The sequence below is a fragment of the Oryzias latipes genome, chromosome 8 (genome assembly GCF_002234675.1).
Source record: "Oryzias latipes chromosome 8, ASM223467v1".
NCBI classification, from domain to species: domain Eukaryota; kingdom Metazoa; phylum Chordata; class Actinopteri; order Beloniformes; family Adrianichthyidae; genus Oryzias; species Oryzias latipes.
The window spans coordinates 23,746,502-23,768,001 of record NC_019866.2 but is presented as its reverse complement, the minus strand read 5'-3'; the positions used below and the strand labels follow the sequence as shown (position 1 = coordinate 23,768,001).

Here is a 21,500-nt window from a genome sequence, read left to right as displayed (position 1 = left end):
GAAGACGCTGGACGCAGTGTCGCATGGCGGACGTGACGCTGGTTCGGTTGATAAACAGCAGATGGAGAACAGTTACATTCAAGCTTGAATCTGGAGCTGACCGTAACATGATAGTGAAAGGGTCACGCTACGGGTGTTCCTTGCCCGGAGCGGAATCCACAAGCGATGTGAGCCCGGGAAGTTTAAACTCTGTTATAGAATGGTGTAAATGAGAGCGTGTGTGGTTGTATGCATCTGCGTGACCTGTCCAGGATGTACTCTGCCCTTCCCTAACAGTAGCTGGGATAGGCTCCAGCAATCTTCTGACCCTGTAAGGGATTAAGCAGGTTTAGAAAATGTTTGGATGGATCAGATAGAGACATTTGAGACATTTGGTGCGTTTGGAGGGAACAGGAAGATGGTGTGAAAAGAGCAAAGGCCAAGCAGGTGCAGCTGACACACAAAGACTGCGTGGTGGGGATGGTGTGTCAGCTTTGTGGTGTAAAGGTGTCCCCCAGAGCAGAAGGACTCTTCCCATTTCTGAGCCTGCTGTCATAGATGCTGACAAAAACTCCAACAAAGGCAGATGAAAACGCTAACGCTGCCTTCAGATGGACAAAATCCAGAAGGACACAGAAGCGTCAGGCCTGGGATGCTGTGGGTTCATCTGGACAGAAAATGCTTTTTGGAAATGGCTTTTTGCTCCTGGACCGTTGTGACATCACAACAGCTCATCCATGCAAACATTAAATCATTTTTTTCATTACAGTTGTTCTCTTTCATAAAAAAAATGTCACATGTATGTCAGAAAACATGATTTTCATTGGAGGGGGACTTTAACAAGTGGCTTTTCAAGAACTACCAAATGTGGCTAATGAAAGACCCTGACCTGAAACGTGCAAAATGCAGACTTTGCCCCGGAGTTTCTCGACATAAGCAGGACAGGAGAATCGGGGCTGGTGAGCCTCATGAAAGGGAAGAAACAGCGATGGCTGCTAAATGCTGCATGTGACAGGCGGTCAGAGAATGTTTTAAAACAGATAATGATGGCGTTATTTTGGAGGCATATTGCACTCAATAAAAAGAAAGGGTGGTCTTCAAACAGGCTGGGCACTAGCTTCATCTGCTCATGAAAGATGAGCTGCGAGTAAAAATTGAAAAGCCACAATGTGTCTGTGTCATAGACATGATGTTTGTTTATGTTCTTGTCACGATATCGCCAGTCTGTTTTGTTCTTTCTACTTACTTTTACCCCGAACATTACAGAGCAAAACATTGGGAAATTAATAAATAATGACTAGGATAAAAATTGTTCCCGACGCCAAAAATATCAGGCACAAAGCAGCAAAGTCAGTGGGTGACCTGCTGGACGCTCACGTTGTGGGTGTGGTCAACTTTGTCATTACTTTTTCCGATGCTTGCTATAATCTTTATTCTGATTTTTGCTATAATTTTCTTTCTGAATTTCTGAATTTTGCTGTCATTCTTTTTGTTTTTTGCTAGATTTTGTCCTGTATTTTGCTTTAATATTTTTATATGAATATCTCTTTATCATTTTTCCCAAATTTTGGTAGCCCTTCTTTCTGAATTCCGCTATTATTTTTTCTGTTTTTTGCTAGAATTTGCCTGTGAAATTTTGCTAGAATGTCTTTCGAACTACAACAGTTGCAGTCCTAAAGCAAGGCGATAAGGACGCGTCTACAACTTGCATTACTCAAACATGCCGGTTCACTCTCAGAGAAACAGGAATGGTATTAAGGATTTCTGTGGAGTTTTTTTTAGCAATAATGAGTTTTTGTGATATTTTTTAAATTATTTATGGTGAGTCACTGAGGAAATGCTATTGTTTGTCTGGGGTGTTTTCGTGTACTTTATTGACGATCCCTGGCTGCCACTGCAGCTTCACATCAAGGAAAACTTTGGCTGTAACTCGTTTCTGTATCACAAAAGACAAAAATAAACAGTTCTAGTCTATGGAACTACATCCAACAACTTTTATGCTCCCTTAATGTTTGTAGGAAAAACAAAAGAGACAGTTTGAATAACCAAACTATCCCAATAAGGATGGCAAAGTGTAGGATTTGTTCCTGAAAAGGATTGTTTCTAGTTAGTCCAACACAGTCCAACATCGCCAGACGTTAGCCACGTTAGGGTATTCTCAATAACACCCAACGTTGGAAAACAAACTGACATTTTGACAAAACGCAGTGTTCCTGTCAAACTCCCTTTGACATCATTAAGGACAACCAGAATTAATCCATATAGTTCATAAGGCGCACTATCGTTTTTGAAAATTATTAAGGCTTTCAAGTGCGCCTTCTAGTGCAGAAAATAATGTAATTTTTAGGTTATTTTGAACCAACATTATGCTTTATAGACGAGTTTCAAAAGGAAGAGAATGAACAGCTTTCCCCACCTGCATTGGCAGTTCATTCCTTCATTTAGTTTGTAACCAGATCTGTTTATTCTTGTACCAACACGGCGATTTGTTGCCTAATGTCAGAGGACAACAGAAAAACAAGGGCTGTTGACATAAACTAGAGTTTTAGCTTCATGAAATGAGGATAGCTGTGATCCAAGGCCAAAAAATCTGACAAAGAGGAGAGAAAAATCACCACGTCTGAAAGCTTTTCTTTTCCTTGAGGTCCTTTTACTGCCAGTTCATGAGCTAATGTTTAATATGCCCAATTACAGAGAGAAAAACAGGAAAAAACATTATAAGTGGTCTTCCTGGATCACACTCAAAGAAAAAGACATTTAGGCTTCTCTCTCCCATTATGAAACTGAACATCCAGCCAGTAGATCTTTGTTTTTTTCCCCTGCAATCTGATCTGTGCTTAAATGAGTTCAAAATTATTAGCACCTACATATCAGAATGTGTCAGACCGAACAAAACAGTCTTTAACCCGACCAAAATACAATAAAGAAATACATGTACTGTGTTTGATAAAACACATGCTATATACCTTAATTTAAAAAGAACTCCTTTGTAGTTTCAGCCAATAGGACCTTGGCTTTCAACAAGTCAAACCAGGTGTGTTTCTTATTCGCAGGGGGCCCACACCTGGTCTTTTTTATTCCCTGTTCTGTGACAGAACAAGGTGTCCCTAAACAACTTAAACAAGACCCTTGGATACCATTCTTCCTGTAGTTATCTTAGTAATCTTTTCTTTGTCCTTTTGTCCACAGGTGGAGAGCTTGATGCAATCGACCCATTAAAGACAAAGCTAAGAATCCTCTGTTATCCACCCAGACCCTTGCAGATTACTGCAAGAAATCCAAAAACGAAAGGCGTATTTGTGCTTGAATCCTGCAGATCTCCCATCAGTCTTTGTGTAATCCTTACTTTGGCTGACCACTTTCCAGAGAAACAGAACAGGAAGAAGTTTGCTTCTTATCTGCTTTTGTTTTTTCTGTCTTTGCCTCAGGGATTTCCTCCTCATGTCTACCTCTTCAGTCAAACACCCAAATACATCTTGCATTCATAACAAAAGCACACTCAACCTTTCACTCTTGTTTCCGTGGCAACCAGCATTACATTTCAAGCCCTTCTTAGTGATGACCAGCACTAACCTTGGACCTCAAACCACCTGCCGGCTCTCACTTGCGTGCTTCATAAATAATACTAATCCGCAATGGCCTTAAGCAGAGGCTGGTGCGTCTCCAGGAAGGAGGAAAGCAGCTCCTCAGTTTTCTGCACCTCCGTTTTACCAGCGTTTATCCAGACAAGCGACGGCAATCTATAAGCTATAGCATTCTTTCTGACTTAGAGTTGGACTTTCCCTGCTGCAAACAGGTGTTGCTCTCCATCTGATCAAGACTTGCATAAAACTGTCTAAAACTAAAGCAGCAGTCGTTGGAGGAGGCCACTTTGGAATATCACTGGGTAGGAACTCATTGGTTCCACACTAACGGCGGATCTATCTCCAGCCTTGATATTTAAGCCGTAGCAGGATTTTGCTTCTCACACCATAAACCTCTACTAAAGCCTCTCAAGGATCTAAAGAACTTGAAGCAAGCAAAAAAGGACTTTCTGACAGAGCACAACACAAGGTTCCCATTGGCAGAGAAGGACAAAGGGTCAGCAACGAAGAATGCAATGGTGAGTTTTCTGTACTTTTGTGAAAAAATAATAATTTCTCCCTCTTACCGGTACACGTGCGACAAACTACTGTGAACATGACGCACAGAGGATTATGTTTTCTCTTTTTTTACTCCTTTATTTCACCGTATCAGTGTGACATTTCAGTGACATTTTATTCGCAATAATAAGACAGCGAGCTCAGACAGAGATTAGGGGGAGATGAAAGGCACAATGGAGCAAATGTCATTAAATGAAACTTCCTTCAATAAGATGGGCGGCTTCATTGGAAAAGACTCATCAGACGTTGGTGGTTGAACCAGTGTTGAATGTATTGAAAGATCAATATTTGAAATGGTCTCCTCTTGAATGTAACTGTGTTGAAAGTTTTGACCTTTTGAGGCGAAATGAACAAGTTACGCTTAGAATAATTCCTTTCCAAATTCTACATCATGAACTTCTAGTTACTCAGCAATTTTAGCGATTAATGGGACCTTTGTTTTTGTCAGACTAATGCTGGTTAAATGTGTTACTGACCTCGACATGTTTGAACCGCAAAACAGAGATCCTCTGAGAAACGCTGCTGCTGTGAGAGAAAATTCAATCATGGATCTATGGAAGACAAAAGATGATCTATTGGAAGAAAGTTAATTTGGTTTGTGCTACTTATTTTGAGCCTTGCTGCTGTTTTTATTCCTTATTTTTGAAATTGCATAGTTTTGTTTCAAAATTTACACTTGAATGGCTGTTGTTACACTCTTAATAACTGAACATCCGATGGTTTGCCTGCTGGTGTGTTTTTGTTTTATATTATTCCAATATTTAGATTTAGATTTAGAAAAAAAGTGTCTACCTAAAGTTTACTTTGGGGATGAATTTTTGTTGAATAATAGTTTTCACAAAAAAGTCAAACAACAAATAATAACAATTTTATGTATAATTTTTAAATTAGGGCTGGGAATAGCTTCAAATAAGTTCATTAAAACTGAAAGCTATTTTTTGCTGTAAAAATGCACTCTGAAGAGGATCTGATTGGTTGATTTAACTGGTTAACAATTTTTATTTCAATTGGAACATTCAGTTTTTTAAACCCAGTCCTATGAAGAAGTGAACATTTCTTACATTTTAGCCTTTTTATATTGGATTCTTTTTAATGCATTTCTAAATAATTTGTTTGAATAGTGTCCAACTGTTTTTTTATCCACAAGTTACAGTTTAACGCTCAATAAGAATCAAAAACACAGAGTTTTTGTTTTGTATCGAATACTGATTTGGCTCAGCACCGTTTGCAAAGGAATTAAGCAGCTTTATGAGCTCAAGAACTTTAAAAGAAAAGTTTCAGAAAAAATCTGAATGGTTGAATTTTTGACAAACATTAAAAGGGATTTTTTGAAACCAGACCGTATATACATATAGTTTTGAAGTACATTTGGGTTTTCTTCTATGTAGACAAAAAGTTGTGTTCCACCCTTTTAAGACAAAATTATACCTTGAACTTAGCTATAAATGCTTATATTTAGGTCTATTGATCTTGTAATTGGAAATAGAAGGCATGAGTTGATCAAAAAAGAGTTTTGTCCTGTTTTAGCTAAATTTACACAACTATGCATAAAAGCTAGACCATAATAAACTGTCCTGCTGTTTATAAATGCATTTGTACTGTTATGAGTCCAGTTTCCCTAAATTAAGCAAATCTGTTCTTTAAACAAGACTTTCACAAATTAAACTTCTGCTTCAAAAGATTATGTAAACTAAAATGAAACTTGTTTTATTAGAGATAGACCCAACAAGATAATCGAGATTTACTGACATAAAACAAGTCATTGCATCTTAATGAAAAGTTCCTAGGAAAATTAGTTTTGTCTTTTATCGAGTTTAAAAAGTAAAAATTAGAAAAACTACTTTGTGGATTTTGGAGTTTTGTACTGCAGCCTTGTGATAAAGGATCGATTCTATGATTGGATCCATGACAGTGAGATGTGATTTAAGGAAATGTGACTTTATCCCTTAAAGAATTTTAATTTTTTGCATTGTTTTAATAAGTGGCAGATGTTGGCTGGCTTCCTCGGTATAAGGAGTATGAGTATAAAAAACACTGTGACTTTGGACTTTCATGTTGTGACAATTGACTGTATGTGAGAAAATGGGCAAAGTGACCCCCTCCCCCCTGGCGTTCCAAACAGGAAGTACCCGCTGGTTCCAAGAAGCCAAAATCCCAAAGACACAACAGCTCTTACTCAATCATTGGTCAGAGGAAGCATTTTTGACGTAACACCTTATTATATTATATTTTGTCTTTATTGCAAGTTATTCTAATTATAAGTTGCCCAATCAGATGTCTCATCAAAAATGTGTGGTCTTGTGTTGAACATTCAAACTATTTGATTGACAGATTATCGTTTTCAGTGAAATGGGTGGGGGTCCTCTAACCGGCTCACTCCTGATTGGTGAGATAGGATGCCATGGAGACTCAGACCGACTCAGACAATATCTGGTTCCGAGATGCCGATGGCCGTATCGCAAAAAAAATGGCGACTGAATTGGTTTCATTTGGTTGGAAAGGGATGCAAGACATTTTCTATGGGTGACGTCCCAGTTGTCTTATGTCAATGGTTGTGACCATTCGCTCTTTTTAAAGTCTGAGACGCAAATATGTAGCACCTGCCCGAGACTGGACCATAGTAAAGTTCTGCTGTGTTCTGGTTGTTATAATCTTCACATAAATACATACAAACCCTCTCTCTGAAGATAAAATTGGATCCAAATAAGTTATACAAAAATAGAAGATTGAAGAAACAGTGTGACTATGTTCACTGGAGGATTACTGGATTGCTTTATCTTTATCTTACTGTAACACAACACAAAATAACATACTATAATTCGTCATAACACAAAAAAAACAACTCACAACATAAAACAATAACAATATTAACGGTCCCTTAGCAGCTGGTTTGCTCAATGAGAACAATTCTCATTAAAAGGCAGAAAAAGACGATCTTTTTTCTTTCACGGTTTCAGCCCGGTTTCACGGTTGTGAAATGTGTTTTACAGTTCTTCTTAAATACTAAAACACATTTCTGTCACGGTTTTAGGTTTTTCTGCTTTTGTGTTCCAGTTGTTTTTTGTTCTGTGATGTTTTGAGTATAACTTCCTGTTTTATTTTGTAGTGTTTCCTGGTTTGTTGTAGTTTTGAGTTTTACTTTGGTCCCCATCCTTCCTGAGTGTTTCCACCTGTGTCTTGTTTGTCTGCATGTATTTAAGTCTTCTCATTCCCTTCCTCCTGTGCTGGTCCATATTGTGCTGTTCCCTGGTTTTGCGGCAGGAGCCCCCAGCTCCTGCCGCGGACCCTGAACCCCCAGCTGCTGCCGCCGACCCAGAGCCCGAGCCCCCTGCCGCGGACCCCGAGCCCCCAGCTCCTGCCGCGGACCCCGAGCCCCCAGCTCCTGCCGCGGACCCCGAGCCCCCTGCCGCGGACCCCGAGCCCGACGCCCCTGCCGCAGACCCCGAACCCCCTGCTGCTGAGACCGAGCCGCCAGCTCCAGACTGTGAACCCGAGCCACCAGCCGTTTGCTGGTTGGACCCACCTCGCCGGACTGAACGGCCTACCGGCCGTCCCCCGGACCCGCCTCCCCGGACCGAACGCCCTTCCAGCCGTCCCCCGGACCCGCCTCGCCGGACCGAACGCCCTTCCGGCCGTCCCCCGGACCCGCCTCGCCGGACCGAACGCCCTTCCTGCCGTCCCCCGGACCCGCCTCGCCAGACTGAACGCCCTTCCGGCCATCCTCCGAACTCTGCTGCCCGTGGCAGTTTGTTCTCTGGACCCCCTCCTCATGGGCTTAGTTGTGGAACCTCGGTGCGGTTCCTTGAGGGGGGGGGTTATGTCACGGTTTTAGGTTTTTCTGCTTTTGTGTTCCAGTTGTTTTTTGTTCTGTGATGTTTTGAGTATAACTTCCTGTTTTATTTTGTAGTGTTTCCTGGTTTGTTGTAGTTTTGAGTTTTACTTTGGTCCCCCTCCTTCCTGAGTGTTTCCACCTGTGTCTCGTTTGTCTGCATGTATTTAAGTCTTGTCATTCCCTTCCTCCTGTGCTGGTCCATCTTGTGCTGTTCCCTGGTTTTGAGCGTTCTGTATTTTCAAGTTTCGAGTATTCTAGCCTGCTTAAGCAGTGGTTTTGGTTTTGTAGTTTTGTGTTATTAAACCCTCCATTCCCTGCATCCTCTTGCCTCTTCTCCTCTCTGCGCCTGGGTACTTCCCTTCTCCCCCGTAACATTATGGACCAGCCTAATCTGTACCCAGCAGAGAGGACCTGTTTCTGGTGGCCCCCTGAATGTTCCCAGATCCCCTCCTCTTTTTTCGACGGGAGTCGTCTGGCCGTGAGAGGCGGCCGTCATCGCAGCCGCTGCCGTCCTCATCGTAAGTCCTCTCCTATTTCCTGGATGGAGCCAGACGTTCTCCGGCATCAGTCCTTCCTGGACCCTCTGGACGAGGATTTTAGGCTCTGGGAGGACTTTTACGGGGCGAAAGAGGGGGTCGAGACCCAGTGGGCCTTGAACTGCCCCCAGCTCCCTGCCTCCATCTTTGACAGGAGTCATCTGGCAGTGAGGGGGGGACCCCGCCGACGTCATCGCCGCCGCCCTTCTCGACGTCCCGTCCTGGTTTCAGAGGTGGACCTGGAGGCACCCCAATCCGTTCCGGCTTCGAGGAGGGTGCCGGACCCACCACGACCCGTTCCGGCTCCGAGGAGGGTGCCGGACGCATCCCGTCCCGTTCGGGATCAGAGGAGGGTGCCGGACGCATCCCGTCCCGTTCCGGCTCCGAGGAGGGTGCCGGACGCACCCCGTCCCGTTCCTGCTCCCAGGAGGGTCTTGGACGAGGGGATGGCAGACCGGAGGGAACCGGAAACACCTCAACCCCTTCCTGCACCGCACGTCTGGCCCGAGCCCCCTGCACCGGACGTCTGGCCCGAGCCCCCAGCTCCTGCCGCGGACACTGAGCCCCCAGCTGTTGCCGCGGACCCAGAGCCCGAGCCCCCTGCCGCGAACCCCGAGCCCCCGGCTCCTGCCGCGGACCCCGAGCCCCCAGCTCCTGCCGCGGACCCCGAGCCCCCTGCCGCGGACCCCGAGTCCGAGGCCCCTGCCGCAGACCCCGAGCCCCCTGCTGTTGAGACCGAGCCGCCTGCTCCAGACTGTGAACCCGAGCCACCAGCCGTTTGCTGGTTGGACCCACCTCGCTGGTTTGAACGGCCTACCGGCCGTCCCCCGGACCCGCCTCGCCGGACCGAATGCCCTTCCGGCCGTCACCCGGACCCGCCTCGCTGGACAGAACGCCCTTCCGGCCGTCCCCCGGACCCGCCTCGCCGGACCGAACGCCCTTCCTGCCGTCCCCCGGACCCGCTTCGCCAGACTGAACGCCCTTCCGGCCACCCTTCGAACTCTGCTGCCCGTGGCAGTTTGTTCTCTGGACCCCCTCCTCATGGGCTTAGTTGTGGAACCTCGGTGCGGTTCCTTGAGGGGGGGGTTATGTCACGGTTTTAGGTTTTTCTGCTTTTGTGTTCCAGTTGTTTTTTGTTCTGTGATGTTTTGAGTATAACTTCCTGTTTTATTTTGTAGTGTTTCCTGGTTTGTTGTAGTTTTGAGTTTTACTTTGGTCCCCATCCTTCCTGAGTGTTTCCACCTGTGTCTCGTTTGTCTGCATGTATTTAAGTCTTGTCATTCCCTTCCTCCTGTGCTGGTCCATATTGTGCTGTTCCCTGGTTTTGAGCGTTCTGTATTTTCAAGTTTCGAGTATTCTAGCCTGCTTAAGCAGTGGTTTTGGTTTTGTAGTTTTGTGTTATTAAACCCTCCATTCCCTGCATCCTCCTGCCTCCTCTCTACTCTGCGCCTGGGTACTTCCCTTCTCCCCAGTAACAATTTCACAACCGTGTACTCCATGTTCCCTAACGTCTGAACACAACAGCCTTTTCTAAAGCTACATCAACACAACCATTCCTTCTCACTTCAAAACTCAAACTTTCACAGTAAAAGAGCAGCTCGACGCTTTCAAAAATGTAAACACTATACACATCATTACACACAATAGCACAACAACTGAAAACACAATGCTCAATTTGTGAGAAGAATTTTGTTTCACAACTGCCAATGTACATTTTTAGAAACTTTACAGTAATGGATGTTCTTCGATCTCTGCAGAGGATTTGGCATATAGATTCCTGAGTTTCACATGAAGAGTATAAATCTATAGGAAATTCTGCGTGTACACTACTGTAACACAACTCAATGCAAAAACAGAATCTATTGCTAACTATACTCTTGAAAACATGATCAGGGTGTGAAGTTATTTTATTGACTTTATTCACACCACAATCATTGTGCGGCATCATTTAGTGTTCGGGTGTCTGTCATAAACCTTCCATCTCCAGGATGAGAAGAACTCCTCTAGGGTTCAGGAAAGGGGAGTAGGGTGGAAGACAGACGTTTAAAAAGTGGTGAACCCCTCTCTGATTTGGTTTGTTCTGTGGAAGCTTGCATTGTCCCAAATGATCACGTAAAGGTGATGTGATGGCCCAGGATGGTGCTGTTGGCAGTCTAGGAGGATGTCTTTTAGCTCCTCTAGGAAGGTGAGGAGAGGTTGGATGTCGTGAGGACCAAAGGACAGCATGCCAGTGGACAAGCCCCTCCAAACCCATGGCTGCACAAAGAGTAGATGGCTCTTTAGCCAATGATGTTACGGTCTCTTTGCCTTCGTTTTTGCAGGTTGAAAACCCTGATAATGGTTGCCACGGTGAACCTACTCAGGTTTAGACAGACTCTCAGTCCTGCTTTAGCCATTGTCATGCCATGGACAATGCTTTGGTCAATGACTGTTGCTCGCGTCTCATCTATTATGATGGTGCGAGGTTGTCTTGCTCTCCCTCCCGGACATCCTCCTCTCCCTTGTTGGCCTTTTCCTCTTCCTCCTCTGAATTGAACTCTTCTTCTTTGTTGGCCTGCTCCTCTTCTTCCACGACCAGCTCTTCTCCCTCCTTTGACTGGAATTCCTTTTCCCCTGACTCTCCCTTCAACCATGGTGTTTGTTTGGAATCTTCAGCAAACTGTGGATTCTAAACTTGCTTTTATACATGTAGTAATAATAATAATAATAATAATAATAATAATGATAATAATAATAATAAATTGTATTTCAAGCGCCTTTCAGGTCACCCAAGGTCGCTGTACAAGGTTAAAATAAGAAAACAGAATAAAACATCAATAAGAAATTATCAGAATAAAACATGAGTAAACATGAAGACATAAAAAGCATTTAAAAAAAATACATTAATAAATAAAAAAGGATAGAAAAACAGACAGACAAACAGACAAATGGGGTTGTGTTCACTGAATGGATTAAGTGTATGATTGTTTGAATAGATGAGTCTTGAGTTTGGATTTGAACAGTGGCAGTGTGTCGGTATTGCGTAAATCTGGAGGAAGAGAATTCCATAGCTGAGGGGGCGGAGCGACTGAAAGCTCTGCCCCCCATGGTGGCAAGACGGGCAGGTGGGACATGGAGTTGGAGAGAGGAAGTGGAGCGGAGAGATTGGGAGGGAATGGAAATGTGAAGAAGATCAGAAATGTAGGGTGGAGCCAGGTTATGGAGTGCTTTGAAGGTTATGAGGAGAATCTTGAAACTAATCCTTTGTTTTATGGGAAGCCAGTGTGAATTTTGAAGAATTGGTGTGATGTGGTGGGATAACGGGGTCCTGGTGATGATGCGGGCTGCAGAATTTTGGAGAAGCTGCAGTGTTTTGAGTGTTTAATTGGGCAAACCAAACAGGAGGGAATTACAATAATCGATCCGAGAAGTGACAAGACTATGAACAAGTACAGCAGTTGTATGAGGAGTGAGAGAAGGGCGGAGACGAGATATATTGCGGAGATGAAAGAAAGCAGAACGGGTGATGTTATTAATATGAGATTGGAAAGAAAGTGAGCTGTCGAGGATGACACCCAGACTTTTGACCTGAGGGGAGGGAAGGACAGAAAAGTCGTTGATAGAGATGGAGAAGCTATTGGATTTGGAGATAGTAGATGAGGTGCCTACAAGGAGAACTTCAGTTTTGGAAATGTTTAGTTGGAGAAAATTGGAAAAGAACCAGGAATGGATTTCTTGCTGACAGAGGGTAAGGGAGGAAGGAGGAAGTGATGAGGAGGGTTTCGTCAAATGTAGAGCTGGGTGTCGTCCGCATAGCAATGGAAATTAATCTTGTGTTTATGGAAGAGAGAACCAAGAGGGAGGATGTAAGTGATGAAGAGAAGGGGACCTAGGACAGAGCCCTGGGGAATACCAGCAGAGAGAGTGAAGGTGTTTGACATATGAGGTTTAATGTGGATAAATTGACTACGGTCTGATAAGTATGAAGAAAACCAGGACAGAGGGGTGTGAGAAATACCAATAGTTTGAAGTCTGTGAATAAGAATATTGTGGGAAATGGTGTCAAAAGCAGCAGTTAAATCAAGGAGAATGAGAATGGACAGTGAACCGGAGTCTGAAGCTAAGAGGAGGTCGTTTGTGATTTTTAAAGGAGCTGTTTCTGTACTATGGAGTGGGCAGAAACCAGATTGAAAGTGTTCGTAGATGTTGTTACTGGAAACACAGTCACAGCGTTAGCAACAAGTGTCTTCAATTTTGAGTCGTTGTGTGTCATGAATGATGCCTGTTGTGTGGTCATTGTGTTCAAATATTGCTGACTGCGGCAAGCATTTTGTAGCTTGCAAAAGAGCAGAGCTCTTTTGCAACTTGTGTTTTAGCAAGAAAAATATGTTAAGAATTATGAGAATGAAGGATTGTGTTTTGTGAAGTGTCTTCATGTGAAATGTGTTTATGGTATTGGAAAATGATGGCTAGATTTAGTAAATGTATTTAGACAACTGGTCATTTGGTTTAGGGGACTGACTTTCGTGTTTTAGCATTTGAGAAAAACTGTAATACAAAATGTTTGAGATACTTGCTGTCACATTTGAATGTTTATCAGAAGAGTTATTAATCCGGAAGTCCGAATCTGTGAAGCTCTTTTAGATTTTACCAAACTGGTATTTTCTTATTTTTATAGCGACAATAATAATAATAAAAAGGGTGCCCTAACTTTATTTTTGTTTTTATTTTCCCCTCTCGGGTTTTTGAGGGACCGTGAGACTTCAAAGTGGGTCACATAGACACAGAAACACGCAGAAGCGGCTGTCCCACAGACAAATCTCCAACAGAGCATGGGGGTATTCCAGAAAGCATGCTTAAACTACCCTGACTTTAACCCTGAACTCTGGCTGAAATCCGCCTGAACTTGCTTACTCTGGGTATGTCGGTTCCAAGAGACCGGATATGAGTTAGCGTAATTACGCTCCACTTGGTAACCCTGGGTTAATGCACGTGCAGAGCAAGTACATAAAGACATTCTCAATGGATCATCGATATCCCGAGTCACCAGGGAAACGCGTGGAGAGAAAAGAGAGCGCTATACTTAACTGAGACGGAGTCAGAGATTTTAATGATGGCGTATGAAGATTATACGCCCATCAAAAAAGGAATATGGCTGCATCATCAGCAAAAAAAATAAGAGTTTCTGCTTGGAGAAAAATAACGGACAAAGTAAACGCACAAGTTTCTGATCTTATTTCCAATTACATTGTGATGTATATATATACAACTTATAAAACTTAAATGAATTGATGCAATTGGTAACAAGTAATTGAGTTAAATTTATTCAACCTAATTTATCCATGTATCTATCCAACTAAATTTTTGTTTATACAACTCAAATTTACACATTTACCTAACTGTCATATTACTCCAATTCAATTGAATGTTTTTCCCTATTAATTTATTGTACTTCTTGAACTCTCGTATGTCTAAGTTAGTGGCTACAGATTTTCTCATTTTTATAAAATTAAAATGAATCATACAGGGGGAATTTACAATATACCATGCATTTAACTATCATGACTCTAACTATAACTTCAATTCATATACCATACTAAATCACAAGGGGTACTAAATAACCTCATCATCCTCTTCCTCCCTCTCACTCATGGTGCAGAAAGAATTAAACATAACAGGGTAAAATAACTCGGTAAAACACAGTAAAACAGCTAAACAACTAAACACATTTGGTCAAAAACCCACACTTGAACCCAAATCCATCCAGACAGGCAAAGGGAATCGTATCCCACAATTCCTTGCGCTGCCGATCTAACAGCAGTACCAAAGTTACACCTACTTAAAAGAATTAATTTAAATGAAAGTAAAATAACTATCATTATTTTTAAGCTGACTTAACTAAAAAATTGATTTATCTTAACTGAAGCAAATGATTAAGTTAGATCAATGTAAAAAAGTTTATTTTTCCAACATCCATATGTGGTCTTATCACCCTCTCACGGTGGAAAAAGTATTCTTCATCCACTAAATCATCTTCAAATGGACACGCCATGCTGCTTCACCTCTCTGAAAACAAACTAACCTTAACTAAACCTGCTCCGGACCAGGTTATGTTCAGAGCATGAGTTGCTATGGGAACTAAGCATACACTGAAACATACATCCGTTGCCTCCGAAAGTTGAGGTTAACCGCTTCCTTAGCCTCAAACTTACCGTGGTAACTAGCATAAACTTATTTCTGAAATACCCCTCTGGAGAAGCTGCCGTTACCGGGAGAATCTTTGAATGATCTTACGAATCCTGAAAGTAAACGTGATAACCGAGGTGTGTTGTGAGTTTTCGTGTTGTGAGTTATTGTTTTGTGTTGTGAGTTATTGTTTTGTGAATTATTGTTTTGTGAATTATTGTTTTGTGTTGTGAATTATTGTTTTGTGTTGTGAGTTATTGTTTTGTGAATTATTGTTTTGTGTTATGAATTATTGTTTTGTATTGTGAATTATTGTGTTGTGAGTTATTGTATTGTGTTGTAAGTTTTTGTGTTGTGAATTATTGTTTTGTGTTGTGAATTATTGTTTTGTGTTGTGAATTATTGTGTTGTGAATTATTGTTTGTGAGTTATTGTTTTGTGTTGTGAGTTATTGTTTTGTGTTGTGCATTATTGTTTTGTGTTTCGTCAGTTTTCCCAGCAACCAGACAATTTGGCTTCACGTAAAAACAGGTTTGTTGCTCTTCTGTTTCTGTCAAGAGAAAATACCCCAAATACCTACAAGTGGGCAATTTTATAAATTATTTCTAATTTTCCTAATGCTTGTTTCTTTTCACCATTCATTAAACATTCTTTCATGTTTTGAGTTCCCCCCCCACCCCAGTTTTTGACAAAGTTAATGACCTACAGTCATGAACCTACAACTACACTAATTAAAATATAAAAAATACTACAAGCTGGCAATACATAAAATATTTACATTTATTCTCATTTTTCATTAATAATTAACATTTTAACATTTAGATTTAATATGAACACTCCTACTACCCCCCCCCCCCTGTTTGCTGCTTTAGCAGTGCTATTGACCTATCACCTTTAACCTACAACTAAACTATTTGTAAAAAAAAAAAATCCTACAAGCTATTTGAACCATCTAGAACCATCTGGAGAACAATCCTCTAATTCTCTTTAGAATTGTCTGCTTTGTTTTCACCTCCACCAAATGGGGGTTCTCCTCATTTTTAGAGGTGCTTTTCCCCTGCACACCTTTGCTGACTTCTCTAGAACTTGTGGGCCTGTCACCTTTACGACTTAAACCTTTGTTAATTGTCAATTCCTCCATTTTTGGTGCGTTTTTCTCACCTTTCTGGGAAATTGGACAATTAGGTTTCACATGAAACAGAGTTGGAGGCCTTTTCCCTACCCTACTACTTTTTTTGATCCTACTTCCACTGTTGACCCTAGTAGATGTTGGGAATCTATTAAGTACACCATCTGAGGCCAAATTGTTGGTCTTAACCTCCATGCATGGTGATCCTTTGTGAGTTTTCCCATCAACTGGACAATCAGGAGTCACAACAGAAGGAGTTCCACGTGTTTTCTTTCGTCGTTTTGACTCTTCTTTATGTGACTCCTTTTGTTTCTTTGACCTTCTTTTAGCTGTCTTAGAGGGAATTTCTTCAAAATTCACATTTTTGAGTCTGTTGGTAATTTCCCTGTTGCCTGGGACTCTCGTAGAAGTTGTTGATCTCTTAACAACATCTTTTGAGTCTTTGCTTTCAGTTGGTTCACGCCTTTTTGCAGCAGAAAATGTATGTTTTCTAGCAAAGAAGTCTTTTAACACATCACGTCTTTTCTCTCCAGTATGACCACATGTACTCTTTCCTGTAGTAGAATTTTGTACACTATGTTCGGGATCCCTTTTATTTTTCTTCTTAAAGAAAGATTTAGGAGCATCAGGTTGCATTGTAGTTACAGGCTCACAAACACTCATGATTTCCCGTGCTGAGGTTACATAGGGGTCCTTTGTTCTTTCTGAAAGGTGCTTCATGGTGATGAAGTTGTGGTTGAGAGCTTCCTCGGGCGTGATCCTGGTTTTCTGATCAACACACAGCATCTGCTTTATTAGCGATTTAAACTCTTCTACATCTGATTGATCTTCATTTATATCTGTGGTTCGCTGGTTTAGCAGATCATCCAGTGTGAAACTTTGTTCAAAAAACCCATCTGTTACCTTACTCCTGAATGTATTAATAGGACTACCCATATATTCACTAGGTTTTCTGAAAGAAAACACACTGCCTGTTTTAATATTTGCATGCTTAAAAAATTCATATACCCGTTTACCTTGTAGTAAAATGTTGTCTGGAGGTTGACCCTGCATATGTATAATAGATGCAATATAGTCATACAAGCAGGTTCTTGGATAGAAGTGTTTGGCTTTATACATGCTAGCCAAAACACATCCAACACTCCACATATCTAAAGCTTCATCCAATGGACAACCAAACACTACCTCAGGAGCCTTGTAACCCACTATCTGAATGTCGCTTATACGACGTAATGAAGGTTTTTCTCTTACCAAACCAAAATCAATGAGTTTTACCTTATAAGGATAGGACTGGTGATTTACAAACATTACATTGTTTAGTTTGATGTCGCAATGAACAAGACCGATCGTCTTCAGAGCTCTTAAAGCAACCAGCAATTGCTGAGCAACAGGCCTGAGTTCACATACGTCAAATGGCCTTTGATTTCTTTTCAAAATGATATCTGAAAAAGTTTGGTCAAGTTTTTCGGACACCACACAAATGAGTGATTCATACTCAAAGTGATCCAGCATCTTCAAAAAACAGTTTTTATCAGGGTCGAAGGCACTAATTTTCTTGAGCATTTTTAATTCTTCCAGTCCTTCTTCTCTGAATATAAATTTCACAGCCACATCTTCAGATGTATCCTGTATTTTGTAGTGAAGCACTTTCCCAAAAGATCCCTCTCCTAATTTGTTTTCTCTTAGGTAAGTTCTTTTTCCAGATTTCAAAACAACAGGTAAAAGATCATCAAATCCCTGAATATCCCTTTCAATTCTTGACATCTTTTAGTTTTTAGTACGCTTTAACAAGTGAAGTTTTACTCTGTCTTTGCTTTGTTTTCTTTTCAACTTGTTTCCACTTGTTTCCACTTGTTTCGCAAAAGTCACAGGACTGATCTCTATATTTCAGTTATATATGTTAGTTCTGTTCTGTTAATCTTTTGTAATTTCTTGAGTGTCATATGACATGATATGACACTTTATGATTTTTAATGACAACATATGACATCATATGACATGTCTTGAGACTATATAATGTTTAATGACATGACATATGACATCATATGACATCACAGCCAAAATTACCCAGCTGATAAAATCATATTCTGGTTGATGACATCATAGCTACATTGGACTGTGGTGGAGAGGAAGACAGACAGAACTGACAGATAAGAATAAAAATAACAGATGACATGTGATAAATAGCACTAAAATACAATGAATAACACAATGAAGTGTCTAGTGTCTGAAGTTTTGAAGAGTCTAATAGCTGACAACAGGAAAGATCTGTGAAAGCGCTCTTTCCTGCAGCAAGGATGTTTCTGTCTGGCTAAAGGACCTCCGTGATGCACCCATGGTACCAAGAAAATGCTGATGACGATTGTCCATGATGGATCTCACTGTCCGTGACATCCACCACAGTCATAGACTGTAGAGAACATTCCAGAACTGAACCTGATATCTCTATAGAACATGGCAGATGCAACTCCATGCCATGCCATCATAGAAAGTCTTTACATCTGCACCGTAAGGGATTTGCACGTCACGGGCGTCCAGTTTTAATGTTAAGTCAACGTCCAGACATGATGAGAGGTCCTGCGGTGCAATTTGAATGCTGGGTGCAGCGTGTCGGCCAGGCAGCAGCATGTATCTTAACTTTGGCCAAAATCAGGGATGTGACGTGTTGATGATGTGATCAGTAGGTGGAGTTGGACGTTCTATTCCCGAACTATGTAATATTATTCAGACCCTCCAGGATTTAGCGTAAGTTGTTTTATGCAATAAACTTCCCATTCTCATATTTTAACTCTTTTTACTGAAATGTGCACTAGGAAAATACTGCACCATTAAGCAAATACTACATTATTGTGTTTAACATTAATAAAACTGTGAAACCCCAAATTAACTTTGGACCTTCCCTATTCACAGTAACCCAAATATTCTTGTATTAATTTAAACTTACTTTAGCGGAAAATGACATTCTGCAGGTAAAAATTATAAACTTAAAAAAAACAAAAAAGGAGCCTAATCAGATTTAGCTTCAGAGCTACTTGTCCTCCACAGTATTGTTTTCTTTATCCATTTTCAAAAGCAGCATTTGTGAGTTGGTGGTGTGGTAGAGCAGGGGTCGGCAACCTGTACCTCTCAAAGAGCCATTTGGAGCAGTTTCCTACTGAGATGAAAGCACATGGAGCCCCAACACTAGGGGTGTTAGAAGAATGGTTTTGCCGATATATCGCCATTGCTCATTTGGCAATATGTTACCGACACCAGGAGTGGCGTCAAAGCAACAAAATAGATTTTCTGTTGAAGACAGAAGAAAATGCCACAGCATATCAAGAACTCTGTCCCCTGGCTGAAGAGTAACACCTTTATTTTTCTTGTCATAATAGCGCTTTCCTTTGGCACTCGATTGTTGGCTATTAGTGCTGGCTATTTTATATGCCTCAATCATCTTCTCTGCCCACTTGTCTGCATAGTCTGTGCCTGTTTGGGCTTTGTCTTCTCCAACCAATCCAAAAATGAGGTCCACTGGGAGTCGAGGGTGTCGGCCATAAAGCAGATAATATGGGGAGAACCCTTTTGATTCATGTTTGGAGCAATTGTATGCATGCACAATGTGGGGTAAGTGATCTTTCCAATTTTCTTTTTCTTTCTCACCCAATGTGCGGAGCATCTGCAATAGTGTTCGATTAAACCTCTCAGCAGGATGTCTGAGGGTTCTAAAGAGTTCATTCTCAAATTCTCTACCCTGGTCATGGTGGAGTTTATGTGGATATCCAAAACGGGGGACAAAGTCGCTGAAAATTTTGCCGGCAGCAGTTTTCCCAGCCTTGTTTCTATTAAGTGGGATAGGCTGGGAAAACCTGGTGAAATGATCAACTACTACCAGGATATATTCATATCCGCCTCGACTGCCCCCTAAGTGTAGAAAATCAATACACACTAGCTCTAGTGGCGAGCTAGATGTGATGCTCCCCATGGGTGCTCTTTCAGGGACAGCGGGTTTCTTCTGTTTAATGCAGCGACATCTGCGAGTTACATAATCTTCCACATCCCTTTTCATAAATGGCCAGAAGAATCGTTCTCTTACCAGGCTTAAAACCCTCTTTACGCCAATATGTCCCATATTGTCGTGCAAGTGTGTCAGTGCAACCTGCTTGTAGGTGTCTGGCAACACTAACTGTTTCCGTCCTTGGGTTTTCCTGTACAACAGATCATTTTTCACATGGAGCTTGCTCCACTCCCTAGAGAGCTTTCTTGTGTTTGTGTCCAAAGATCTGCGTTTTTCCTCTGTTAGTTCTGTGAAATTTTTCTTCAACTCCAGAATCTTTCTGATTACAGGGTCCCTCTGTTGCTCACTCACCAGCTCCTCATGATCTATCACAGGAAAAGACTTTGTGTGAGTGGGTTGTTTGGATGTGATGCTAAGAGAGGCCACCCATGCCACATCATTCTGCTGGGCTGTCCTGCTACCATCCCAGGTGGCACCCACTGCCTCCTCAGAAAGTCTCTCCGAACACTGACTCATATAGGTGTTAATATCTAGAGGACAGCGTGAGATAACATCAGCATCGACATTTAGCTTTCCTGGTTTGTAGCGTTTGTCAAAGTTAAAATCTGCTAATTGCCCCACCCACCTATGACCAACTGCATTAAGTTTGGCGGTGCCCATCACATATGTTAAAGGTTGTTGTCAGTATAGACAGTGAAATGGGGGGTAGTCTCATGGGGGGTAAAGAGGTAGTCTCTAAATTTCTCACACACTGCCCACTTCAAAGCTAAAAACTCAAGCTTACCACTGTGAAGGTGGTAGCTCTGCTCTGCTGGTGTTAATGTACGGGACCCATACCCAATCACTCTCATTTTCCCATTTTGGTATTGGTAAAGCACAGCTCCAAGGCCATTTTAAGAGGCATCTGTATGAAGTGTGAAAGGTTGGTCAAAGTCTGGGTAGGCTAAGACAGGTGGATTGGTCAGGATATTGATTAGATGTTCAAGGATCTGTTGGTGTTCAATCTTCCATTCCACTGGGGTAGAAGAGGATAATTGCGGACCTTTGTTTTTCTTTCTCGGAGACTTGGCTTGCAGGACACTGTGGTTTATCTCTAGCAATTAATACAGCGGTCTTGCTATTCTGGAAAAATCTTCGACATATGACCTGTAATAGCTAAGGAAGCCCAACAGTCTCCTAACATCTCCTACTGTTTGTGGTGCCTTCTCTTTCAAGGCCTGCACTGCTTCAATGTCCTTTGGATCCACTCTCACCCCATCTGAGGAAACAAGGCGACCCACATACCTGACTTCTTTGCGGAAAAACTCACACTTTTCCGGTCTCAGCTTTACCCCATGACGTTTCAATGCTCGGAGTACATGGCGCAGAGACTCAACATGTTCCTCAAATGATCTGGAAAAGCAAAGAACATCATCTAAATAAAGAATGCAACATTCATCCCTCAGGTCTTGTAGCATCTCTTCCATGCTTCTCTGAAATGCCGCTGGTGCGTTTGATAATCCAAATGGGTTCCTGATCCACTCGTATAATCCCCAGGGTGTAGTGAAGGCAGTCAGATGTCTTGAGCCTTCGGAGATGAAACCTTGATGATAAGCTTTGCCTTGATCTGAGATAGATAACCAGCTAAAGCCTCCGAGTGAATCGATCAAGTCTTGTATGCGTGGAAGAGGGTGTTTGTCTGGCACTGTCTTTTTGTTGAGGAGACGGTAGTCAATGCAGA

General features: G+C 41.9%; 1 protein-coding gene across 3 annotated transcripts in view; it reads left to right on the top strand.

Moving 5' to 3' along the window:
• The window catches only part of LOC101167294 (thyroid hormone receptor alpha), a 165,551-nt gene that overhangs the window by 11,674 nt on the left and 132,377 nt on the right, over positions 1-21,500 (top strand). For all 3 annotated transcript variants that reach the window (XR_002873720.1, XM_023957807.1, XM_023957804.1), the window contains exon 2: positions 3,169-4,081. The gene's annotated coding sequence lies outside the window, so the exon portion shown is untranslated. The remainder of the gene's footprint in view (positions 1-3,168; positions 4,082-21,500) is intronic.